Source organism: Mesoplodon mirus (assembly GCF_964341445.2).
Source record: "Mesoplodon mirus genome assembly, chromosome: 12".
Classification (NCBI taxonomy): Eukaryota; Metazoa; Chordata; class Mammalia; order Artiodactyla; family Ziphiidae; genus Mesoplodon; species Mesoplodon mirus.
This window is the reverse complement of record NC_138988.1, coordinates 43,613,530-43,619,047: the sequence shown is the minus strand read 5'-3', so window position 1 is coordinate 43,619,047 and position 5,518 is coordinate 43,613,530. Positions and strand designations below refer to the sequence as shown.

Genomic DNA, 5,518 nt, shown 5'->3' with positions numbered 1-5,518 from the left:
GGGTTCCATGTAGTGTATCTACAAGAGAATTTGATAAACCTGCTAGAACTGGGTGGTCAGGCAAACAGCAGGCAAGCACAATAGGTGTATAGCCTGGAGAGGTCCTAGGGAGGATGTGGTCCCTCCGTTTCATCATGCTGAGTGGGAAACAGGCATACATGCACGGGCTTAGCCCTCCAGCCAGCCAGCCCTGCTTCTCACACACAGTTAGAGGGAGGGTTGAAAGAATGACTCGAAAGTGTTTCGAAAATAGCTGTCCATGCCACGGACGGTCAACTTACCTATGGCTCTGACTCACTGTGCAGGGAAGATGCAGTGTGTGCCCTTTGGTCACAGTGAGGCTCCTAATGACATCATCCATGAGCCCCAGTGTCAGACTATGTGCCCCATATGAATTGTTCAGAATCGGTTACCCAACAAACGGAGAGTCAGGGGAAAAGCAGCTGTAAATACAGAGAAGAATGACCAGTTTCATGAATCCTCTGTGTGCCAGCTGCCTGCCTTTCTGAAGGTCTGCCTGACTGTTTCTCCAGCCCAGGTGTCACCTGAGCAGGTATCCTTCTGGATTCTGGTCACCCACAGTGTGGTGTGTCCAACGACCACCCTTGGGATGGGGGTCCTAGGTGCACAGCTGAATTCAAGGACTCTCAAAGCTATTCAGGCAGCTTTTCCATGGGGCCCTCTGGTGAAAAATCCATTCAGTACAGGATTGAGTCTTGGCCCCCTTGTCCAGCTGCCTTGCCCCTTGCCCTGGATGTTCCCTAGGGCCCTGGAGAGTGGCCTAGTGGACCTCATGGCCTCAGCTTTTTCCTCCCCACTGGGGCTTTTAACTTCTGTGTCCCTCCTCCCTCATCGGATCTCTGCTTCCCCGTCTTCAGCAGATTCCTTGTCTGCTCTTGTGCTTTACCATTTTCCTTGTCTTTGGCAAACTCGATGAGTCAATGTCACCGTCGGCTCTGTGAGTTTTGGTGCGGGGCAGAAGCCTAGCAAAGCAGGGCTTGAGGTGTGCATCCATTGCGTTAAAAGAGGTGCGTGACTTCAGGTCTGCCTGCAAAGGGCTCCTGATCGTGCGGGGGCAGGAAGGGTGCTCGGTGAATGGATTCAGCTGTTCTTCTGAAATGCTCCCTCAGAACATCCCTTTCAGCCTTTCTCTAGCAGAAGTCCTTTCAAGGCAAGCATTTTCTCTCCTGAAGCCTGGCTTTCGCTCACTCTTGCTCCTGCCTGTCAAACTTATTTTCTGCCAGTCCGTCTGTCTGTCTCTGCACCTGAGTGCTCTCCTCACTGGCTCCTTCCCCCTGAGAGGTGAGGTGAGCAGTGCCTCAGAACAGGGTGCAGGCCCCCAGGTCTCGGCCTGGAGAGGAGGGAGGGTGACACCTGCTGGGCGACTGCTGAGTCCACCCAGCCTTGCCCGGCTTCTGGAGCCTTCTGAGCAGAATTGCTTCCTGCTCCCACTCTTCCACCTGGTGGGAAAGAGCCCCAAGCTTGAGGTCCAGTGCCCCCCACCCCTGCACCCAGTGCCTGCACCCACCAGCCGCCTGGCCCCCTGGGTTGTCTCCCCTTGGCCCTGCAGGGGGTCCTCAAGATGAGCACAAACACTTTGAGAGTTTTAGGGCTTGGATACCACATCCCAAGAAGCGTGGGATCTCCCAAAGAACAGGGTCAAGCTGGGCTTGACTGGGTGACCATGGCCCCTCTGAGAGCGACACAGGAAGGGGGGGGCGCCCTCAGTGAGGAGGAAGGCCCCAGGTGTGGGAACCGCACCCCACCCAGGCCCGGCTTCCCTCAGGCACTCACCATGTGGTGACCTTGGGCAGTGGCTGCCCCCTCCCAAGCTGGGGTTGTGCTCCATAGCCTGAGGGTGACCACGGCTCCCTCGGGAGCTGCCACAGGAAATGACGACAAGGTAAATGTGCAGCTGTCCATGTAGGTCAGGTCAAAATGTTCCTGTAAACCTCCAACAAGACAAATGTCATTCTCTGTTCTGAAACTTTTTATCTCTATAGGGATGGCAAAGTGTTATATCTTTAAAGGTCAGAGCCTTGAGAACTGGCTATCCTATGTATCTCAGGCTATAGGCAACATTCTTAACCGGAAGCAAAAGCAATAGAATACAAAGGTTAAAGTAAAAGAAACATCTGATATGGAGTCAGATTTGCTCTTCCCTGTTATAAGGGGAACATGTTGGCACCAGGACATAGGAGTGGACGGACACAGTCCCTGCCCTCATTATGCTTCTGTTTAATGAGCAGACAGACATCAAACACACTCCATGTCCAAGAGGGTGGTGGTGAAGTGGGACTGGTCCTGTGAAGAGGAAATAAAGGACTGAGAGAATTGACGCAGTGGGGAAACCTAATGCAGCTGAGCGGGTCAGGGGGTCTCTTGTAGAACCCACTTGCCATCTAAAGAGACAGCCAAGTAGGGAGGGGAGGGGAGGGAGGGGAGGGGAGGGAGGGGCCAAGGCCAGAAAAAGCTTAGAATCTTAGGAACTGAAATGAGTTCATCGCTGCTGGAGTATACTGTAACATGAGTGTAAACCAAGGGATCCTGCCAACTAAGAAGGGTGGTTCACACAGAAAACACGCCGCTCCTCTGTTCCCCGGCCACTGGGCTGCAGGAACTTTACCCTTTGCCCATTTGGCAGAGAGACAAAGCCTTAAGGTCACCTCTCCCCGACCCCCATCCACCCCTGGCAGCCTCCAACACCTCACAGAGAGTGGGACAAACGGGCCTTCCCTGTTGGACAGCTCTGAGGAGTGTCTGGCTTCCGACAGATGTCATAAGCACATTCACCAGGACCAAAAGCTTTAGGTCAATGTCTTCCAGTAGTGTCCAACAGCAAGAGCCACACACATAATTTTCTAGTAGTGATTTTAAAAGTAAAGAGAAACAGGTAAAATTAATGTTAACAAAATATTTTATTAAACCCAGTACCTCTAAAATATTATCATTGGGGCTTCCCTGGTGGCGCAGTGGTTGAGAGTCCGCCTGCCGATGCAGGGGACACGGGTTCGTGCCCCGGTCCGGGAAGATGCCACATGCCGCGGAGCCGCTGGGCCCGTGAGCCATGGCCGCTGAGCCTGCGCGTCCGGAGCCTGTGCTCTGCAACGGGAGAGGCCACAACAGTGAGAGGCCCGCGTACCACACACACACAAAATATATATATATATATATATATATTATCATTTCAACATGTAATTAATACAAACATTATGAATGAGATATGGTACATTCTTTTTTTTATGCTGAGTCTTAAAAAAATCTGGTAAATATTTTATACTTACATGACAGTGCAATTGAGACTAGCCACATCACCAGTGCTCCACAGCCACGTGTGGCCTGTGACCACTGCATTGGACAGTGAAGCTCTAGACACTTCAATTTTGAAACCATGGCTCCCCAGATAGACCAGCCTACTGGCACAGAGAAGTTTTAGAAGAATACTCAGGGAGACAGACAGCACTTACAGCAACTAGTGTGGAATTACAAACACGGTGCTCCCTACCCCAGGGAGATACAACCAGGCTAAGTCGTGAGCTTGGCCTGGAGCACAGCCCAGACCTCCCCTCTGGCAGTGTACCCATCAAACACCCCTCCCCAGTGCCCTGAGTCTACCCTCATTCATCTCTTTTTTTAAATTTAATTTCTTTTTTTATACAGCAGGTTCTTATTAGTGATCCATTTTATACACATTAGTGTATATATGTCAATCCCAGTCTCCCAGTTCATCATACTCTCATTCATCTTGCCAATGCTTTTTTTTCTCCTCAAAGAACTGAGTGTAACTGGTCTTTCTCTCTCTCTTTTTTTTTTTAAGTTTTCACCGGTATTATTACCTTCAGATGCGAAAGAGGACAACAGAGCCAGTGTGATGTGGTAGAAAGAACACTGCCCAGGGCATCAGAGAAGGCAGAATCCAGTTCTTGTCCATCTTTCACCAGACCTGTGGTCCATAGTGAGTCACAAGTGTCAGTAGGGTGTGGTAAGGAAGAGCTCGGATTCCAAAGTCAGACTGCAGCTCTAGGTCCTGAACTGTGCCCATTTCTGTGCCTTCACATCCTTTCTGTAAAATGGGAACAGTATCAGTGTTGTTCGAGTATTAAACAAGGTAACAATTGCAAAACACTTAGCACAGAGCTTGGCACATGGTAAACATTAATAACTAGGATGATGATTATTATGTTTTACCTGTTGTTATCTCTGCACCTGTTTTCTTGGTTATAAAGTGGAGATAATCATACCTCATGAACCTGCTTTATAGGGTTCTGCGAGGCCTACAAGAAATAAAGAATGTGAAAACACTTTATAAAACTGGGAAGCCCTTTATCAAGTCCAAAAATTCCTTCTTAGTCCCACAGCCTAGCTGGGGGGTCTGAGTTTAAACAGCCTTTACAAATTGAGAATTGGGAAGGGGAGTCTGTGTGATACCCGTAGCTCCATCACTGGACGAGGCGAGGCCTAAATGCCCAGCTTCAGCACTCTTTTCCTGGGTAAACTCTGACTTCAGCTCTGTTTCATCATCTCTATGATGGGCTGAGAACATCCAGCTCGCAGGCCAATGGATTGAGGGTCAACTGAGCCCCTGACTATGGTGTGCCTGGCACAGGGCCTGCCTGACTTGGGGCCCTGGAGGGGACCTTGCTGCCCACACCTGCCTCAGCCAGGCCTGGGCCAGCAGTTCATGTGACAACCACAAAGGGGAGCCTCAAAGCTTCCATTGAGGGAATGGTTCACCAACCCCACCATCAACAACCCCTCTATTCCCTGTTCCCCCCTCACCTGCTTTTCTCTCAGGGCCAGGACGAAAGCCCTTTAGGAAGGAGTGATGGTCGTCGACCCTGAGTCTGCCCAGAGGCATCTGCTTTGGGTTCGGGAACCTGCAGAGAAACAGCCAGACACTGCATGTATGTACATTTTTGACTTGGGGTGGACTTCCTGCCTACTCCACTCATCCTACCAGCTGAGTGGCCTGGAGTTACTCTAACCTCCTTGGGCCTCAGTTTCCTACCCTTCAAGGGAGATGGTGCCTATGGGAGAGCTGTGTAAACCGTGGCCTGAGCTGCACATGCAGTCATGGTCATCCTTCTTATCGTCCCCATTCTGTGGGCTCGACCATATCAGATTCCCTAATACAGGAAAAGAGGGAAACCCCCCTGTTGGCTGCCTGACTGTTAAGCTCCCACCTGAACATCACAGATACTCAGACAGGGCCACTCCACAACAACAAAAAGACTAGCCCCACCCTCCCACATACACACCTGGACCAACACTGGTGATTGCTGCCCCGTTACCAGGGACAGCTCTAGCCCATTTCAATACTCCCACCACCCAGGCAAAAGTTACTAGACTCCCAGTCACTGAATTCCCCTGCTTCTTGACAGCAGCTGATCCAGAACTAACCCTGCCTTCTGTATCCCTCCAAAGACTCATCCAGCACAGGCCCAGATCCTTTAAGTCCCTCCCTTCCCACCGTCACTCAAGAATCCTTACCGAGGGAGCATCTGGGATGGAACAGGAC

The 5,518-nt window shown here is 50.9% G+C and overlaps 1 long non-coding RNA gene across 1 annotated transcript; it reads right to left on the bottom strand.

Moving 5' to 3' along the window:
• Positions 1 to 3,601: 3,601 nt before the first annotated feature.
• On the bottom strand, positions 3,602 to 4,849 carry LOC309813891. The gene is made up of 3 exons (XR_014295556.1): positions 4,780 to 4,849; positions 4,189 to 4,274; positions 3,602 to 4,063 (listed from the first exon to the last, which is right to left on the bottom strand). It is a non-coding gene; the product is annotated as an uncharacterized lncRNA (long non-coding RNA).
• Between the last annotated feature and the right edge of the window lie 669 nt (positions 4,850 to 5,518).